Genomic DNA, 21,996 nt, shown 5'->3' on the forward strand with positions numbered 1-21,996 from the left:
TATGTAAAGATAATTAGTTCATTATTTTTTAACACAAAAGGCAAATATTCCTGACCTAGTTATAACACTAGTTTCTTTGATTTGCTAGTAAATTTCTTGAACCAATACTTTTCTAAACATTGATGATTGATGATGAAATTAATGTAATTTTTTAAAAATTTACAGTCTGTTATTCTACCCAAGACACTGATATATAATTTGGCTTAAAGACTCTTATACTATTACCTATTATTTGATGGAAAATAAAAAGATCATGTGCAGAGGAGAATGAAATAGAAAGGGAGAACAAATGGTTAGACAATCACATGTAAGATGTATTTGGAATTGATCTTGCTACACTTCACTCACTTAATCCAGTGCTCATAAATGGGGTGATTTTTCTAAGCTCCCTAGCTCCAAAAGTCATTTCGTTGACAAGCTTTGACATTTGTTGTGTTCTCTGTTTATTGATTTCCAATGGAATTCCCATCTAAATTGATGAATGTGCACCTACCCTAAGAAAAAATGTTCTTCTTTCTTCTTCCCCCTCCAAAGTGAATCTAATAATAAATTTTTTTCTTCAAAAACATAGGTCACGGCACAAGAGGAATAAATATTCTTTAAAATTAGATAAAGTTGATAATGTAAATGAAGTAAGCAAATAGATCGTGGATGATTAAAACAAGAGCAACCCAGCAACTGGAACTTATTACATATTCATTGCAATTTTTTATCTCATAAATTTACATTTCACATAGGTATCTGAGAAGATTTTCATCTATATTTACTAATTAGACATGTATACTTTTTTGAAAATGTCTTCCAAATCCAGAAATGATTGCACAAATTGAAAAAGAAAATCTTTCAAGTAAATAGCTTTAGAGGATTAACATGAAAAATTGAACATTTTTAACCCAAGAAACTCTTACAATTCAAACCTGCTTCATGAGTATAAAATGACTGGAAATATTTTGTATAGACTTAGGAGTTCTGACCTTTTCAAAATCATGTAATAGGGGCAGAGAGCAAAAGAGATTGAAAGATAAAAGCAGTAGCAGAAAGCCCAAAAGGGTCCATCAAGTCATGGAGCATTTAGTTGGTCAGGAAATAAAGAACATATAAGGCTTTCCATAAATATAATTGAGTATAAATAACCAAGAGAATATTTCACTAACATTTATTTTTCTGAGATTTTCTGACAAAAGCTGAGACAGAAATAACTTTCTTTTAAAACATATCAAAATAATTTGCATAGTAAACAGCACTCCTCCAAAATCATTTTCTTAGAAATATTTTATTTGAACCTCTGTATGTCTGCATAATAAAAATGTAATTCAAAAATAAAATCTTACTAGTATAAACATTTGTCTAGGCAATTTGGAATCATGGAAAGTTTGAAGAATGTATATTCAAATATATGTTAATTTTTATTAAACCTTCTGCATGAGACCTATGTAGTTGTACAAGGCTCCATGCTCTGAAGAGTCCTGCTCTTGGTTTAATGCTCTGCTGTCAAGAATTTTTGAAATTCTTAATAGATTTATCTTTGAACTTTTGTGCTGTAAGTCCAATAGGACAACGGAGCACATGTGAGAGCAAAGGAGATATAAGCATTGTGTGTCTATAGCTGTTCCTTGCTGTCCCATTCACATATAGCATATCCAATGTCCCAATAACACAAAATTACAGTAGACTCATGCTGCATGTGGATTTTGATAAGACTCAAAGCAAATGTAAAAGAAGCTTGTTACAATTGACTACTGATTAAGTGGGGGCACTGACAGTCTTGAAAGGCTGCACTTACAAATTGAACAAGAACATGCTTCAAATACAAAAATAGAAATGAAAATCATTGAACTTTTAAAAAAACATGAACACTCAAGAAACCTTATCATATCATCTATAATTATACTACTTCCTATATTAGCCAACAACTTACACTGAAGAAAAAGGAAATAAAAAAAACCCCATGTTTTCTTTTCAATCAATCCTTCCTTATCCATCAGCTACACAGATATAAAGAGTTATGATAGAATGTACACATATCTAAAATCATGAGTTAGTTTTTAATTGTTTCTTCATTCTGTTAAGAAAAAAATGCATATGCATGCATGCATACAGCATACAAAATCAAATCATGAGGTGATATTTCATTGTGGTTTTTATTTGTATTTCTCTGATGATTAGTGATGTTGAGCATCATTACATGTCTATTGGCCATCTGTATGTCCTCTTTGGAGAAGTGTCTATTGAAGTTCTTTGCCTATTTTTTTTTAAACTAGATTGCTTATTTTATTGCTGTTGAGTTTTATAAGTTCTTTATATAGTTTGGATATTAACACCGTCTCAGATACATCAGGGAATATGTTCTCCCATTCCGTGGGTTATATTTTAATTTTGTTGATGGTTTCCTTTGCTGTGCAAAATCATTTTAGTTTGATGGAGTCCCATTTGTTTATTTTTTTCTTTTGTTTCACTGGCCAGAAGAGATATATCAGAAAAGTTTTGCTATGAGAAATGTCTGAGATTTCACTGTCTATGTTTTCTTCTAGGATCTTTATGGTTTCAAATCTAACAGTTAAGTCTCTAATCAATTTTGAGTTTCTTCTTGTAAATATCTGTCTAATTTTCCCAACATGCAATAGAATCTTTTTAGCTCATTGTATGTTTTTGCCTCCTTTGTCAAATACTAATTGACCATAAGGGCATGGGTTTATTTCTGGGCTCTCTATTGTGTTCCATCTATGTATATAAAAGCCTAAGCAACCATCGCAACAAAATGGACGACTGAACAAGCTGCATGGAGCAACCAGGCCAGCGGGGGTGTTAGTGAGGGGCAACAAAAAGACTGTGCAGCAGGCTGTGTGGGGCGACCAGGCCAACAGGGGGGTTAGTGAGGGGTGACCAAATGACCTAGCAGCAGGCTGTGTGGGGCGACCAAGCCATCGGCGGGGGGGGGGGGGGGGGGGGGGGGCAGTATGAGGCGACCAAGCTGGCGGGTGGGGCAGTTAGGGGCCACCAGACTGGCAGGGGGGGCAGTTGGGGGTGACCAGGCCAGCAGGTGGGGACAGTTAGGGGCGATCAGGCAGGTAGGCAGTTGATCAGTTATGAGCCAGTGATTCCAGATTCTGACAAGGATGTCTGACTGCCAATTTAGGCCCAATCCCCAGTCGGACATCCCCCGAGGGGTCCCGGATTGGAGAGTGTGCAGGCTGGGCTGAGGGGACCCCCCCATGCACAAATTTCATGTACCGGGCCTCTAGTTGTTCTATAAGTCTGTTTCTATGCCAGTACCATGCTGTTTTAATTACTATGACCTTATAGTATAGCTTGATATCAGGCAGCACAATTCTTCCAATTTTGTTCTTTCTTGAGAACACTGCTGCTTAAACAAAATTAGACAGTCAGAGAAAGATAAATATCACATGATCTCACTCATTTGTGAAATATAGTGAACAACATAAATTGTTAAAAAAAAATAGAACCAGAGTAATAGAAGCATCAAACAGACTATCCAACCTATGAGGGAAGATGGGGGGTGTGGGGGGGTGTGAGGGGATAAGAGATCAATCAAAAGACTTGTATGCATGCATATGAGCATAACCAATGTGCGGGGAGGGGAGGAGGACATGTGCTCGGGTGGTGGGGAAGAAGTCAATGGGGGAAAAAGGAGACTTATGTAATACTTTAAACAATAAAGGATTTAAATTTTTAAAAAAGAATACTGCTGCTATTTGGGATCTTTTCTGGTTCCATATAAATTTTTGGAATATTTATTATAGCTCCATGAAATATGCCATTGGTATCATGACAGGAATTTTGTTGAATCTCTAGGATGCTTTGGGTAGTATGGACATTTTACTTCTTCCTATCCATGCTTCCACTTATTTGTATCTTCTTTGATTCCTTTCTCCAGTGTCTTATACTTTTCCAAGTACAGGTCTTTTACATCCCTGGTTAAATTTATTCCTAAGCATTTTATTCTTTTTGAAGTAATTGTGAATGGGATTGTCTTTTTAGTTTCCCTTTCTGATATTTCACTATTGGTGTATAAAAATGTAACTGATTTATGGATATTTATTTTGAATCCTGCTGCTGCCTTCATTTACCAGTTCTAGTAGGTTTTTGTTGTTGTTGTTGTTGTTGTTGTTTTTATGGAATATTTATGGTTTTCCATATACATATACAATATCATGTCATCTGCAAATAATGATTTACTTCTTCTTTTCCAATTTGCGTGCTTTCTTCTTCTTGTCTTATTGCTGTGGCTAGGACTTCTAGTACTATGTTGAATAAGAGTAATGAAAGTGGACACCTGTCTAAACAGCTATCATTAAGAAGTCAACAAACAAGTGTTCGTGAGGAAGTAGATAAAAAGGAACCCTTGTGCATTGTTGGTGGGAATACAGATTGATGTAGCCATTGTAGAAAGCAGTATGGAGTTACCTCAAAACATTAACAATGAAACCGCCTTATGATCCAGCAATTAAACTTCTGGGAATTTATCTGATTAAATCTGAAACACTAACTCAAAAGAATATACATACCTGCGTCTATATGTTCATTGCAGCATTATTTACAGTAGCCAAGATTTGGAAACAGTCCAAGTGGACATCAGTAGATGAGTGGATAAAGCAGTTATGCTACATTTACACAATGGAATATTAAAAAGAAGAAAATTTTATCCTTTGCAACAGCATGGATGGACCCAGAGAACATTATGTTAAGTTAAATAAGCCAGTCAGAGAAAGATAAGTACCATATGATTTTACTCATATGTCGAATCTACGAACAAACTGAACTAACAAGCAAAATAGGAACAGACTCACAGATACAGAGCAGGAAGACAGCTCTTGGAGTAGAATATTGGAGAGGGTGAAGGAATTGAGCAAAAAAAGAGAAAGAACTCATGGACATAGTGTGGTGACTGCAGAGGGGAAGAAGTAGTTGGAGGTAGAAGATAGTATATGAGGGATACATTATAATGAAAAAGAATCGTATATAATAAAGAGCTAATATGCATATGGTTGTCATGCCCTCACACTGTCACACCGTAACAGCTCAGACACTCAACACTGGGGAGAGAGGTATGGGGACCAGCCAGACACAAATGAGCCTGCGAAAGAGGAATGGGGACTAGCCAGGCACAAATTAGCTCACAAAAGAGAAATGGGGATCAGCCAGGCTGTGGACTGGGAGAGGGACAAGCCACCTGCCCTGCGGTCCTGGGCGCCAGTGGCTGGGGCTGCACCTGCAGTCCAGTCCAGGAGAGGTACAATACACACGCCCCATGGTCCCTACAGTCCCAGGTACCAGTGGCTGCACCTGCGGACCCAGGCAAAGCCACCTGCCCACAGTCCCCTGTGGCCGCTGGTGGCCCAGGGGGAAACCGGCTTGGGTCCTGGGTGACTGCAGCTGGTCAGAGGGAGGGAAGCCCAGGTCCCAGGTGCAGGGCAAGGCAGAGGTGGTTGGGGCGATCAGGCCAGCAGGGGAGCAGTTAGAGGAGATCAGGCTGGTAGGAGAGCAATTAGGGGTGATCAGGCAAGCAGGCAGAGATGGTTAGGGGTGATCAGGCAGGCAGGCAGGCAGGCAGGCAGGCAAGTGGTTAGGAGCCAATGGTCCTGGATTACAAGAGGCAGTCAGACATCCCCCAAGGGGTCCCAGATTGGAGAAGGTGCAGGCTGGGCTGTGGGACGCCCCCCTTCACACACACATGAATTTCGTGCACCAGGCCTCTAGTTATAAAATAAAGAGGGGAAAAAATGTGTAATTTTGGTGATTTCATCCATAACTTAGTTGTTCTCATATTTGGAATTTAAGCTGATATTGCACTTCACAAAAATGATTGCTAAAATTCATTCTAAATTATTTGAAATTGTAATGATTCTTTAATTAAAATATTTGACAACAAATAAAACTCACTATGTTCATTTGTGAGAGATATGAAAAAAGAAAAACACTTTGAATTATAGTCCTTTTAACAGTATTTCTTTTTATTTATTTATTTTATTATTTTTTTAAAAATATATTTTATTGATTTTTCACAGAAAGGAAGGGAGAGGGATAGAGAGTCAGAAACATCGATGAGAGAGAAACATCGATCAGCTGCCTCCTGCACACTCCCCACTGGGGATGTGCCCGCAACCAAGGTACATGCCCTTGACTGGAATTGAACCTGGGACCATTCAGTCCACAGGCCAACACTCTATCCACTGAGCCAAACCGGTTAGGGCATCTTTTTCCTATTTTTGATCAGGGGTACAGCATCTTCATTTTGCACTGGGCCCTGGGAATTATTTAACCAGCACTTATGACTTGGGTCAAGTAGGAATCCCACCTGCTTGAACTAAGACAGATTCTTTCTTGGCTTCCATGTTTTCTTTGACTGAATTAAGAGAGGTCCTAGTTGCTACTAATGGGGAAAAAGCTAAGAGTTAACTAGACTCCACATATGCAGTAGGGTGTTTTATAAACCCCATAATGTCCCTATCTCGAATGACCACCACTTCTCTCTCCCTACCTCGAACTAACAGATTCCTCAGCACTATCTGTCTTGTGTATATTAGTAGTAATTGCTTTTGGTCATAATCCATGTTTAAAACTATTTCAGGGCCCCCTTCTAATCCTCTAGATCAGTGGTTCTCAACCTTCTGGCCCTTTAAATACATTTCCTCATGTTGTGACCCAACCATAAAATTATTTTCGTTGCTACTTCATAACTGTAATGTGGCTACTGTTATGAAGCATAATGTAAATATCTGATATGCAGGATGGTCTTGGGCGACCCCTGTGAAAGGGTCGTTTGACCGCTAAAGGGGTCTCAACCCATAGGTTGAGAACCGCTCCTCTAGATTCTAATTCCTATAATAGTCTATACAATCTCATATCTAATCCCACCTCTTTCTTTCCTTAACTATTTAACCACAACTTAACTACTGAAACTGCACACTGGAATTTATATCCTCTAAGTGGTGGCTTTGTTTCCATAACCCTTTATACCAATAGAACTGTAAATAAGATAGTTTATCTTAGACCTTTCTCTTGTTTTATTCCCTACTGACCCAACATATAATTAGACTTGACCTATTACTGCACACCCCACCCCCTTTCAGTAATCTATAGATGTCACTCCTGACTATTTTTGGAAGATTTTAGTTCACTTTCCCTTTCTCAAAACACCACTCCTGCCCTAATTGTTGGTGATTTTATACATGCTGTCAATAAGTCTCCTAGCTAATAAGCTTGTTCTCTGTCCACTATGGTCACTCATTTTCCCAATGGCCATATGCCAAGCATTGTCATTACAAGTAATTTAAATCCCTATGCACTATTCAGTTAAAGTATCTCACTCTAAAGCCATTGCCTATTATCTTTCAAGCTCATTCATTCTAGAAATACTTTAAATATTCCTTAGTCTCCACTAGGATCTATGATCTTTGACTCTATCTTTTCCATCATATCTATCTCTTTAACCAGCCTAAATTCCATACATAATTGTTATTTACTACCTCACATAATTCTTGGACACCCTTGCTTCAAGTTTACATGTCATGGAGACATTAACTTATTTTATCTCAATTCAATGAATATATACAATCAAATAATTTCAATACAATTTTGTTGTGTTTCAGAAACACAAATTTAGCTCTAGCTGGGTTCGGCCTGGGGACTGAAGGGTCCCAGGTTCGATTCCGGTCAAGGGCATGTACCTTGGTTGCAGGCACATCCCCAGTAGGGGGAGTGCAGGAAGCAGCTGATCGATGCTTCTCTCTCATTGATGTTTCTAACTCTCTATCCCTCTCCCTTCCTCTCTGTAAAAAATCAATAAAATTATTTTTTTAAAAGAATCACAAATTTATATTTAATACTTTTAAAAAGTTGTAAAGAAAATAAAAAGTTATGTAAAGAGTGAACATTCAGGATTTTATGAACAGACCCAGTTAACATTTTTATTCAATTAATAATCAAATTATCTCAATGAGATATTTTGATAAAGTCAATTAAACCAAATAATCTTTAAAGATAAAGCAAATGTACATATTCAATAATAAGACTATCACGTGGAATTCTTGAACTTAGGAAAATTCACATATTTCACTTTCCAATTAAGTGGCATGCGTACAGACAAGCCTAAGGCCATGATCCCCTTAGCAGCTCATTCCACTCAGAGCAGCAAGAAAGCAGACAGGCTGTTCATTCTCTTCCACGTCTCTTGTACAGATCGGAGCAGCTGCTGCTGTGACAGGCTGTCTGTCTTGTCATTTCTGTATATATTCCTTTTTACAGCTGCAAACAGAACCTATTCTTATGAGAATTTGCATAGAAATTCATCTTAACAAAGAAGGTCTCAAATATTTGTTAATCCATATACTGATACAAAGCTTTGTTTTTGAAAATTACATTGTTTAGTGATCACATGCAGTACAAGTGAAGAAACTTATAAGATATAAAATATTTATAAAAAATAAAAAGTGTTCTCAAGAAAAACATAATACTTAAAAAAATATATTAGCCCTAGCCAGTTTGGCTCAGTGGACAAAACGTTGGCCTGAGGACTGAAGGGTCCCGGGTTTGATTCTGGTCAAGGGCACTTATCTCGGTTGCAGACTTGATCCCTAGCCCTGGTTAGGGTGTGTGCAGGAGGCAACTAATCAATGTGTCTCTCTCACATTGATGTTTCTCTCTTTCTGTCTCTCCCTCCCCCTTCCACTCTCTCCAAAAATCAATAAAAAAGTATCCTCAGGTGAGGATTAATAACAACAAAAAAAGTTATTATATTAAATGTACATTATATGTTAAATATATTGTTATTAGAAAGGACCATTCAAAATCTAACTTACCTCATTGAAAGAACATGGTAAAGGGCACAGGTAGATAATGAATTAAAAATATTAATTATTATTAAAAATTTTAAAGACAGTAACTATATTAAGATGTTCTAACTCTCATTTAAAAAACTATTTCCATGAGAGGTATAAATCCTTGTGATATGCTATTAAGCATCTTGATTACAGGTAGAATTCAGTAAATTATTAGACGATGATCCAGCAGTGCTGTGATGTGAGCACAAATCAGTCAAAAATATGTAACTGACAGAAGTCATCAACATTTTAAATTATTTCTTAAAAGAAAAGAAAAGACAAAGAAAAGAAATCACAAGAAAAGTACTTGTAAAGGCAAAAGGCTGCTGTGACAGAAAATGTTATTTGAATGCATTCTGGTCTGAAAACTGCATCTTCATTTGCAGAGTTCAGTATGCTGGGAGTAGTTCAATCTAACCAAGAGTGCTAAATTTCAAGTCAGCAGACATAGATGCTACCGTGAACTTTGGCCTAAAAATATCTAACTGCAAAAATTATATAATACTAGAGGCCCATTATTCGAGGAGATTCATGCAATAGGCCTTCCCTTACCCTGGCTGCCGGCACCGGTTTTCCTCCAGCACCCGGGACCCAGGCCTTCGTGGCTCTGGCCAGAGCCTTCAGTCTTTGCTCCGCCTCTTCACCCTTATGTATGCAAATTAACCACCATTTTTGTTGGGTTAATTTGCATACTCTCCTGATTGGCTGGTGAGCGTAGCGGAGGGATGGTTAATTTACATGTTTGTCTATTATTAGGTAAGATTATCACTTTTTAAGTCATTTTGAAAATAAATAGTATGTTTTTAATGGTGGAATTTGTTCTTTATTAAGCAGAAAAAATCTGGGGCCATTAAACCCTTTACTTTAATAAGAAGAAACTATACGTTAGGTAATACAATCAGTTGGAAGAGGGCTGAAAGTAAATGGGGCAAGATAGGAAAGACAGAATTTAAGTTTTATCAATCAGAGCCTAGAGTACTCTCTATTTTATATCATTCTTTACTCTTACCTTCTGTAATGTAAAAATTACTCTCTATAATTTAAAAATCAAAGAGTATCTCCAGATGAGAGAGTGCTGGGGGTGACTGAAAAAGGTGAAAGGGACTAAGAAATATAAATTGCATTTATAAAAATAGTCCCTGAGATGTATAGTATAACATAGGAAATATAAATACTTTTGTAATATTTATGTATGGTTTCAGATTGGTACTAAGCTTATTAGGATGATCATTTTGTGAGGTGTATAAATGTTTAATCGCTATGTTGTACACCTGAAATTAATATAATATTGCATGTTAACTGTAATTGTTAAATAAATTAACTGTAGAAACAAAAATTTAAAAAATTGGGAAGTTATAAAATTAAAAATAAAATAAAAGCAAAGATTATAAAGATGAACTGTAACCTCTGAAATTCATTATATAAAAAGACATGCAAATTAAATCCCTAATGGATTTAATTTTATATTCATTAAAATTATTTAATTTGCCAAAAATCTGAGACCATGAGTAATGATGAAATATGATGATCAGCTGTGGTATATAAAAGAGTGGTGCAGATTTGAAAAATAATTTATTTTTTTAAATATCTCAACACAGTCAGACTAATGAGGATGAGTTGTACTAGTACTGAAGAAAACAAAGATATGTATTCCAGATCTAAAACCATCCTTGAAAAGCTAAAACACTGTGGGAGAAACCAATAAGTATATAAAATAAATTTACTAATAAAAAAATTAAATATTCATAAAGTACATAGTACCAAGCAATGTATAATGACTAACAATAGACTTACTGTGTAATTCTCCACTCCCTTGAATTCTACGTAATATCTAATGTCTTTCTCAGAAATATTTTATTACAAGAGGCCCAGTGCTGCTGGCTGCCAACTGGGGTCTCCCTTCCCCTGGCTGGCTGTTGCCGCCGCCAGCCGGGACCTCCTGTTCCCTGGATGCCGGCTGGGGCCTCCCTTCGCAGCCGCCTTGGCCTGGTGCTACCTGCTTACCTGCTCCACCATCCTGCTGCAGTCCCGCTCTCATTGGGGCCCACTGGGGCTGGCAGCGCCTCCACTTCCGCCTGCTGTCAGCGCAGCATCGCCAACACCTACCATGTTCCGCACTGTCCCCTGGTGGTGAGTGCACATCTAACTCCCATTGGTCGAACTCCTGACCATGGAGACAATTTGCATATTAGCCTTTTATTATATAGGACTAGAGGCCCAGTGCACAAAATTTGTGCACTCGGTGGGGGGGGCGGGGTGCGTCCCTCAGCCCGGCCTGCACCCATTTGCAGTCCAGGACCCCTTGGGGGATGTCCACCTGTTGACTTAGGCCCACTCCCGGGGGATCAGGCTTAAGCTTGCAGTCAGACATCCTTCTGGTAACCAGGGAGCCCTCGGGGGATGTCCGACTAAAGGCTTAGGCCCCCAAGGGATCGAGCCTAAACTGTTAGTTAGACATTCTTAGTGCTGCCATGGAGGTGGGAGAGGCTCCTGCCACCACCTCTGCACTGGCCAGCCATGAGCCAGTTTCTGGCTGAGTGGCACTACTCCTCGGTCTGACCTAAACCCTAGAGATTAGCACTTCATTTTACAACTTTTTCTCAGTTTATAGGCAGCAGCAAACTCAGACCACACAGTCGGGTGTGTGCCTGGGCCCTCCCACCCTCCGTTCACCATGGGGATCGCTCCGCCCAGGCCAGCCGGAAACCCCTGCCCTAGTGGGCTCCCGGGTTGCCGCATGGCCTGCGACCGGGCCCTCCCGCCCTCCGATGCCATGGCGATCCTGGGCGCAGGCCAGCCGGCAACCCCAGCCCCAGTGGGGTCCAGGGTTGCCGCCTGGCCTGCGACTGGGCCCTCCCACCCTCCGATCGCCATGGGGATCGCTCTGTGCAGGCCAGCCTGCAACCCCAGCCCCTGGGGTCGGGTTTGCTGCCCGGCTTTCCAATGGCATCACCGGCTGGGGGGTGGGGAAAGGCGGCCTTTGCCCACCCCCTAGCTCTTGCCTGCCGCCTGTGTTGCCGATCACCATTCTTCAGTCCTTCCCCTTTCGCCTCTTATCATTGGGCGTATGCAAATTAGCCACCATCTTTGTTGGCGGTTAACCGCCATCTTAGTTGGCAGTTGATTTGCATAAGGAGATGCTGATTAGCCAATGGGAAGGGTAGCGGTTGTACGCTACTTACCATGTTTCTCTTTTATTAGTGTAGATAGCTTGAATTGTAGTATACCAAAAAGATGTTATGTAAAGATATATGTTTAATTGGGATTATAATTAGGTTGGTGGTACTGGGAATTATTACATCAGCCTACAATGACACAATAAGTGCATGCCTAGTATGCAATACATTTAGATAATGTCAAGACGTTTGATGGTATTGCAGTGCATGATTCCATTGTCCTGCAAAATCTGTTGTCATATAAGGTCTTTTTTTTTTTTTTTTTTTAAGCCGGTCAAGTTTAAAAGGTCTTAAACTTCCTACAAGTGTCTCATTTTAAACAATATGATTATATAAGGGCGATAATAACTACTATTAATATTTTCTGCACTTAAACAAATAATATATCTATGAATTTAATTAGATGTAAATTATTGAAAAATAAAATTAAAAAATAAGAAAAAGAAGAGAAAATAAAACCATAATTCCAACAATATTTCCCTTGTGGAAACTGGAAACAATCTAAACCAGGAACAAGAGCAGAATGAAAAAGTAATTTTGTAATTTCTTTACAGTGAAATATGATGTAACTTTTAACTGCAAGCATTATTGAATATTATTCAACTATATGACAAATATCACTTCTATAAGAGTGTAGATGCAATTTTTCTCATAATAGGGTCCCAATCCAAGACCCGGTACTCCTTTCCCCAGTTGCTGGCATTGTTGACTGTACAGGTCACAGGAGATTCTCTCCCCAGAAATTTCCCGTGCCAGAGGGAACTGCTGAACTCATGGTTACACCCTATGGTATCAGACTGAATCCAATGCTTAGTAGACTTGGGCACACAGTCCTACACCCTCACCTCAGTTCATTTTGTCACTAAAGTGCAATCCCAACTTCTGGGCTAAGAAACTGTCTGATGCCTCTGGGACAATTGTTTTGAAGTTTAACTTCTATATCCGGCTGGACTTCCACATTCCCCCCAAGTGTTTCCCACTAATCATCCTGAACACAATTTCTGTCTCTATTTCCCAAGGAATCAATAAAATAAATGATGAATAAACAAATCAGGATATCAAACTGAACACAGACTAACATTATAGCTGTGAAAAAGGTAAATGAAATATAGAAACATATCTCTTACAGAGGACTCCATTGAGGGTGACTTTTTCCTTTTATTATTATTATTTTTTAAATATATTTTTATTGATTTCAGAGAGGAAGGAAGAGAGAAGAGAGTGATAGAGACATCAATGATGTTGTGGGGGTTGAGCCCACAACCCAGGCATGCGCCCTTGACTGGAATCGAACACAGGATCCTTCAGTCCACAGGCTGATGCTCTATCCACTGAGCCAAACCAGCTAGAGCTATTTTTTTTTTATAGTAAATTTTCAATCAAAAGATTTAAGGACATTGCAAATTATTTTAGGACAATTTCAGATAGACAATCTGTTTTGCTTGTCACACCCTAAACAGCAGAGGATGGAAAATTATACTATTATTAGTGAGCTATTTCAGTAATTTTCTAAAATCAAGTTACATTTATAGGAAATTATACTTAAAAAAAAAAGACTACAGGATTCCCATAATTATCTTGAACCAAAGTCAAATACAAAAATGAAAGGCTTTAGTCTCTAGTGATGTTTAAGACAAAGATAAATAAGAACTAACTTAATTGGTTCTTATTTCCAGAATTATCAATTAATTTCAACTATCCATTGCTATTCTACTACTAAAAAGGATCTTTAATCTTAGCTTGGCATTAACTTCATTTTTTCTGCAGGCTTAGGAGACCTACTCTGTTCTACTGTCTCATTCCAAAAAAACACACAACTGTCATTTCTGCTTTGTTCAGCACTAGCCATATCCAAGAGACTATGTGTCAAGAAGTTTGTTTTATTGCATACTCTCTTTCTGTATGTTAAATGGCCCGGCTCTTAGAGAAAGTTAACATACTCTTAGGCCTAGTTTTAAATGCCTAATGTGAAATGCTTTCTGTTCTGCCTTAAAAAATGTAGTCCACATTAAAGAAATGTATTAAAATTAGTGTACATAAAGAGAATTATGTTTTCCTCTTTACTAGAATGAAAGATGACAGCATAAATTAAAAAGAAGGAAAACAAAATTTTGAGTTTTTTATGTATCACACTATCATAGATTATTGAAATTTAATACTTAGTTCTCAAAAATAATATGAGACTACACTTAATGGATTGAAAATCTAAGGGCCACAGAATTTATTAAATCTGCCTAAGGTGACACAACTCACACTGTAGTAATTATGGGGGGGGGCCCTCAGCCCAGCCTGCACCCTCTCATAGTCTGGGAGCCCCGTGATTGATCGACCAGCAAAGGGAGGCCCCACCCACCACAGCGCTGCTGGCCAGGTAGACTGAGCATCCCTCTACAGGGAAATTGATGGCGGGGCTCCACGATTGATCACCCCAAAGAGTAATTTTCTAAAATCAAGTTACATTTGTAGGAATAAAATCCAGCCAGGGCTCAGGGATGGATTGCCCCTACAGAGGGAGGCCTTACCCACCCACCGCAGCCTGCTGGTGCCCCACTATTGATCGCCTGGCCAGCCAGTGGCCTGGGCCTCCCTAGGCAGGGTGATCATGGGGCAATGGCAGGGCCTCCAACCAATCACATCGCACCCACCTTGGCTGGCCTGGAGCCAGTGGGTATCATAGCGTGGTCGTCCAGATAGTCATTCCACTGTTCGGCTGTTTGGTAGATTTGCATATTACGCTTTTATTATTATAGACTAGAGGCGCAGTGCACAAAAATTTGTGCACTTGGGCGGGAGGGGGGGACCTTCAGCCCGGCCTGTGCCCTCTCACAGTCTGGGACCCCTCGGGAGATAACGACCTGCTGGCTTAGGCCTGCTCCTGGGTGGCAGAGGGCAGGCCCAATCCCTAGGTGCAGGCCCTGGTCGGGCTCAGAGCAGGGCTGATTGGGGAGTTGGGGCGCTGCCCCCTGGATGCACAGAGCAGGGCAGGTCGGGAGGTTGCGATGCCACCCTCAGTCACGCTCAGGGTAGGGCTGATTGGGGGGTTGGGGCACCGCCCCCTGTCATACTCAAGGCAGGGTCGATGGGGAGGTTGTGGTGCCACCCCCTGTCACGCACAGAGCAGGGCCAATCAGGGGGTTGGGGAGCTCCCCACTGTCACGCACAGAGCAGGGCCGTTAGGGGAGTTGGGGCACTGCCCTCGTCACCCACAGAGCAGGGCGGATCAGGGGATTGGGGAGCTCCCCCTTATCAGGCACAGAGCAGGGCTGATCAGGGGTGTGAGGAGCTCCCCCCTGTCATGAACAGAGCAGGGAGGATAGGGAGGTTGTGGCCCCGCCCCCTGTCACACACAGAGCTGCAGGGCAATCAGGGGGTTTGGGCGCTGCCCCCTGTCACGCTGATCCTGGTGCCGGGAGGCATATTACCCTTTTACTATATAGGTTAGAGGCCTGGTACATGGGTGGGGGCTGGCTGGTTTGCCCTGAAGGGTGTTCTGGATCAGGGTGGGTGTCCCCACTGGGGTGCCTGGCCAGCCTGGGTGAGGGGATGATGGCTGTTTGCATCTGGTCACACCCCCTTTAGGGTGGGGGTCCCCACTGGGTGAAGGCTGAGGGTTGAGGGCCGTTTTCAGGCTGGAGGGTGACTGAAGCTCCCAATCTGTCCATTTTTTCTTTTTTTTTTTTTTTTATTCTGGGCCAGCTTTAGCTCTGAGGCTGGGCTCCAGCTATGAGACCTCCGCTGCTGAAAGCAAGTTTCTGGCCTTTGTTTACCTTCTGTATTTGAAACAATGTTGTGGTCCTGCTGGCTGAAGCCCGGGTTTTTTTTTTTTAGCTTCTATATTTGTTACAATGTTGCTTAGAGTGCAGCTGAGAGGCCGGCAAGGCAGGCGGGGAAGCTTGGCTTCCTCCATCACTGAAGCAAACAAGCCTCCCTGTTCGCATCAGCTGCCTGGCTGCCGGCCACCATCTTGGCTGGCAGTTAATTGGCATATCCCCCTGATTAGCCAATGGGAAGGGTAGTGGTCGTACGCTAATTACCATGTTTCTCTTTTATTAGATAGGATAACTGTAATATGATAATAGGTATGAGATGATGTCAAGATATACCAAGTGAAATATAATTATATATATGATAAAACAATATGTAATTATCCTATATCTTCCTAATGGGAATAAAGGAATTTTGATGTATCTACATAGTATCTTAATCTTAAATTAGTTTTCAGTATTTCTGTGTATGAATCCAAGTAACTATAAGATAACCTGTGAATTAGTTTTTAAGATCAGAGTTTGATTTTTTCTAATTTCAATGAGGCACCATAGGATCTAGTCCAAGAAAATTTGTATATTCCCTGAGTTTTTATGAAAACTGGAGAGTTGGAGTGTTTAAAAACACAGATTTTCTTTGCAGGTCACTGCTGTGCATGCAAGCAAGGCATTGCTGCTGCACCTACCTCTTTCAGTCCCCTGAGTACACCCTTCATCGATAACTAAACGTGGTGGTAAAATGTATTATAAAACTGTTCTTAGGGAAACACTGAGAAAATCAGAAACCAGGCCAAAGGTAATATGAAAGTGTTTCAAAAGAGTTACCTCTCAAGAGTTAATCTAGAGAGAAACAAAGATTTAAACCACTGTTGTCCCTGTGGGCATACACCAGTCCAGGTTATACTGAGGTTCTTTATCTATGAACAAAGTTGAAAGGAAAAAAATAAAACCTACTGTTCACCCAATACAGGTAATCTAAAGCAATCTCCAATATAAAGCTGAGACTTAAATGGACCATCATATGAGAATGATCTTGATATTAAAATACTTGTAAATTTCAATCTTGTTGCTCAATCATTGGAAAAACAAAACCAAAAATTATGAGAACTATTGCCACAAACCATTTTTGAAGCCTAAATTCACACTACCAATGTGTTCTACATAACCACAAAATGAGTTTTTATTTTCAGTAAAAATAAAATAATTTTATTTTAGTTACATTGTTGCAACTAATGAGAATCTTCACCAGTGGTATACACCTTAAATACAGATAATGTTTTAAGTAAAATACATCCAAAGATAAAAATTAGAATAAGAATTTACAAGAAAGAAAGAAAAGAAAGAATTTACGGGGAAGGAAGAAAAGAGAGAGTACAATCAGATTTCATGTATTTTTAATATTAGAATGATTAAAAATAATACAAGATAAATATGCTTAATGTGTTTAAATATTTTAAAGAGCCCAGACAACATGGCTCAGTGGTTGAGCATCAACCTATTAACCAGGAGGTCATGGTTCTATTCAGGTCAGGGCACATGCCTGGGTTGTCTTAGCATGTGCAAGCTTGATCCCCATTAGGGGGTATACAGGAGGCAGCCAATCAATGATTCTCTCTAATCATTGATGTTTCTATCTCTCCCTCTCCCTTCATCTTTAAAATCAATAAAAAAATATTTTTTAAAAGTGTAAATATTTTTAAAGAAATAAAAGGGGGTGTAAAATAAATGAGAGACACTATAAAATTTAGCAAGCAGATCTCAAAAAACATTAGTCTCCCAGAATTATAATATTGAAATTAGCAATTCAAATGATGAGCAAAACATTATCTTAGGTACAGAGGAATTAAGAAATAATGAACTATTAGTTACATCTCACAAATTTACTAAAAATGCAACAAAGACCAATCATGGGGAGGCTTTTCTAAGAGCTACAAAGAGCAGTTAAGGAAATCTAAAATACTTGGCACTGGATTTCTAGGAATCATTAATTCCTCCAAATTTATAAAAGAGATTAATCTTCATATTCATGAGGACAATGAAACTGAGGCAGAAATATTAGAAGATATTTACACTTCAAAGGAAATTGCAAGCCAAAGATTATAAAACCACTAAGAGAGCAAAGCATAGATGCCCTAAAAAGGAACAACTGTATTGAGGTGGACTAACACCAACAATGGAAGTTATAAGACAGTAGAATAGTTTCTAAAATTACAAAGAAAATAAATATCAATCAAGAATCATATGTCAGGCTAAACTATTTTTTTAATAATGATAAAATGAAAACATTTTCAGAAAGTAGTGTTTTTATCAAAAGAGTATTTCTAAAGAAATTCTAAAGGATGTGATTTAAACAGGAGGAAACTAATCTTAAAATTAAGGTTCACAATGCGATTAAGAATGTATAGAAAATAAAATAAAAATAAGAAATGTGTCATTGATGAAATACAATTTAAGTATAAAATAATTATAATATAAAGAAAAAATATATAATTTTATAAACATGTTATAATAATAATTATTTTTATATTCAAATTTGGGGTTCAACAAGAAATGTTTAAGAAAAAAAATACTTGACCTACTGTAACTTACATTGAAAGTATAGTGTGCTGAGTTAAATGATCTTATGTTTTTTTACTATTTGAAAAGAAGGAGCAAATTTCAATCATTCTTAACCTGAGTACACGTTAATTTAAAAAAGTGCAATCACAAAGAAAATAGAAAAGTAAGTGTAAATATAAATAGATTGGAGGAATAAGGAATGAGAAAAATATGAGAACTCAGAAACAGACAAATCAAATCTATCATGATAGACATTTTTATTAGCTTTTGCTTAGATTGACTGGGATGGGACACATGATCTTTCTTGGGTGACATAAATAGTCTCTATCTTGATTGTGGCAATTGTTACACGGGTTTATGTACTTGTCAGTATTCAGAATTAAACACAAATAATTGTTCATAAAACTGCCCATCATTTAAATTTTGATATAATTATTATTTTTAAAGCCCACTAAATCTGCTGAAAAGCTGAGTGGATAATCCTGAGAACTGTATATGTTCATTTAAAGTCTCTTAGATATCCTTCCATCCCTCCTGCCTATCTCCTTCATGAAAACACAGCAGGAGTAAACAGCTGAAAAAGCATTCAGGAACACTGGGTTCTGAACACATCCCAACTCTAATAATAATTTTTTAAATGATTCCTCTTTGGTCCAGGTGAATATGATAACTCAACTCCTGCTTCTTTTTCCTCCACAAGGTTTCATCTCCCCCTAAGGCACCCCTTTGGATCAGGTCCAAAATGAACCCCATTGGCAGCTTTCAGCTGTGCAGCTCCCTTCCACTAGAGTTAGAACTCATTCACTAATTCATTGACTCAATATCATTGCTTGTGCAGCTATTTCCAAGTGCAGCTCTCTATTCTATCTTATAACCTTTTCCCTGCCACAATTATTTTAGATTTATTTTGCACGTGTCAGGCACCAGGCCATGGTACTCCTAAAATGGATATATATCAAGCCTCCAAGGATGATGCTGACAATTCCTAAACTTGATGTGAAGGAGTTAATATCTACTAGCACAGCTCATCCCTGACCCACTTTGGAGGCAAGAGTTAAGACTCCTGGCATGTATTTATTCACACACACACACACACACACACACACACACAAAATCTCTATAAAGCCTCTCTCTTAATCATATCTCTCAGAAGTACTTGAATTGGTTCTACGATATGCTCTTGTCAATTTTGCTTAAAGTGCTCTGTCACACTCATATTTCAGCTATTGTGTTGTTACCAAAATTGAAAGTGAGTCAGGTAGATCCATAAGGATAAAACTGAGTCTATTCCATTAACCAGTAAGTCAAGAATACATATCTTCTTTATGTACAAAGTCCTGTTTGTATCAGAAGAGAACAGAGCAACTGAAGGTGCCTAGTGCACTGGGAAAAAGTTTCACAGAGAAGGAGGCATTGCTAAAACACCTGGGGGAGGGGGAGGGTGATTAATCACTTTTTCCAAGAATAAGTGAGAAAGAATATTATAGACAGAAAAATGAGTGATACAAAAAAAACACAAAAAAACACACATGATATTGCTCTCAGAATAACATAGGTAGCTAAAGCGTAATTTTGTATGAGATTCAAAAATTGTAACATAGATTATTTAGATGGGAAACATCTTGAAGTGTGTTTATTGCTATTCTAGAAATTTCACATAACACATAAAATTGAGGTTCATAGGCAGTTCTTCAGTGACAAAACATAGCTGTCATTTTGTGAGTACTCAAATGTGTGAGATTTATTGTCATTATAATAATAAAACTTTTAAAGCATCGCATTACTACATTAAAATTTTAAATGTTTATTTTAAAACACAACTCTGAGAGCTATTTGAAATAAAGAAACCAGAGACAGAGACGCCAGTTAGAAAATTATTTCAATAGATAATGTGAAAAGGTGAGAGTCTGAATTAGGACAATGGCCAAAAATAAGTAGAAAAGATGAAATAACTTAGATGGGTGCTAGTGTATGGGGAGATTTGAAACATACATATGGTGCCTTTACTTTGTGAGGAATTTGATGAGAGGCACAGACCACAGAGATGATCCCCTCCCCCTTTTTTTCTGTTTTGTGAAAGGATGATAGAGTGAACAGACAAGTGAATTAGAGTTTTATGTACACTGAGTTTTATGTACTGACAAGCTTGGTACAGCAAAAATCCACGTTTTCTGTGGCCTCTGAAGAAATTATAAATGGTAGAATAATGCATGCTTAGTTTGTCAGCCCTTATAAAATCCCTCTCCTGAAAGTAAATGGACCGTTCTTCTAACCTCCCAGCAGAAGACCTTAATGAAGCCCTGGCTAGGCGGCTCAGTTGGTTGGAGCATCCTCTAGTACACCAAAAGGTTGCAGGTTTGATTCCTGGTCACGGCACATACTTGGGTTTTTTGTTTCATCCCTGGTCTAGCGCATATGAACAGCAACCTTCTCTCTCTCTTTCTCTACTCTTAAAATCAATAAAAGACATATTGTCAATATCCTTAAAGAAGATTTAAAAAATAAAAAGAAGAACACCTTAATGGAGTGAATTAAAAATCAATGGAAATGATATCCTGGGGTGAAGATTAACAACCAATAAAAGGAAAAGAAGCCCTAGCCAGTTTGGCTCAGTGGATAGAGTGTAGGAAAAAGTTGTTTTCCTTCATGAGCACATATAAAAGAACACAGTGGAGCACACAGAGCTCACAGGAGAAGCAAGTCCAGTGCCTTCAAAGGCATATGTTGATTTATAGCCATCCTATCTAATAAAAGACAAAAAGGGTAATTGACCGTACCTTAGCTATGCTTCCTATTGGCTAATCAGGGCGATATGCAAATTAACCGCCAACAAAGATGGCGGTTAATTTGCATAGGTAGGCTCCAAGTGGTGGAGCGAAGCCAAATGTACCCAAAGCCGGCTGAGCAGCAAGGCCTCACGGCCCCAGGATCAGCAGAGCCGCGAGGCCTCACCATCCTGGGATCAGCAGAGCAGCAAGGCCTCACACCCCTGGGATCAGCAGAGCTGGGAGGCCTTACGGCCCCAGCGCCAAGTGGAGCAGGAGGCCTTATCCTGCGATCAGCGGAGCCACGAAGCCTGACGGCTGCAGGGGGGCTCTGGCCGGAGCAGAGCCAGAGCAAAGGCCTGGGTCCTGGGTGCCAGAGGAAAACTAGTGCCAGCAGCCAAGGGAAGGGAAGCCCTATTGCATGAATCTCTTCGTGCAACAGGCATCTAGTCTCTATATATAAAAGGCTAAGTATCCATCTGACCGTCCAGTAGGTATAATGCACACTGACCACCAGGTGGCAGATGCTCAACGCAGGAGCTGCTGAGCTGCTGTGACTTGGCAGTGGTGGTTCTCGAGTGGCGCATCCCAGAACCAGAGAAGAGGGAGTCTGATTCCTCTCTGGGCTGTGCAGTTCCCCCTTTGGCCATGGGTTATGTTGTTGCTGGAGCACTGTGAGCCCCAAATCTGGTTTTCTGCTGAGCAGCAGTGACTTCAGATGCCCTTTGAGCCATGGAGCTGCCCCTGGTGTGCTGGCCAGGGAGGGACAGGGGGAGGTTGGCTCCAGGGTGTGTCTGGCCCTTCTCACCCCATCCCGCCTGGCCAGCCACCTTCTAATTAATTTTCTTTCAATGTGCAAAAATCCGTGCACTGGGCCACTAGTGTAAGAATA

The sequence above is a fragment of the Myotis yumanensis genome, unplaced genomic scaffold (assembly GCF_028538775.1).
Source record: "Myotis yumanensis isolate MYYU_CA2020_CCGP unplaced genomic scaffold, mMyoYum1.0.hap1 SCAF_3, whole genome shotgun sequence".
Lineage (NCBI taxonomy): Eukaryota > Metazoa > Chordata > Mammalia > Chiroptera > Vespertilionidae > Myotis > Myotis yumanensis.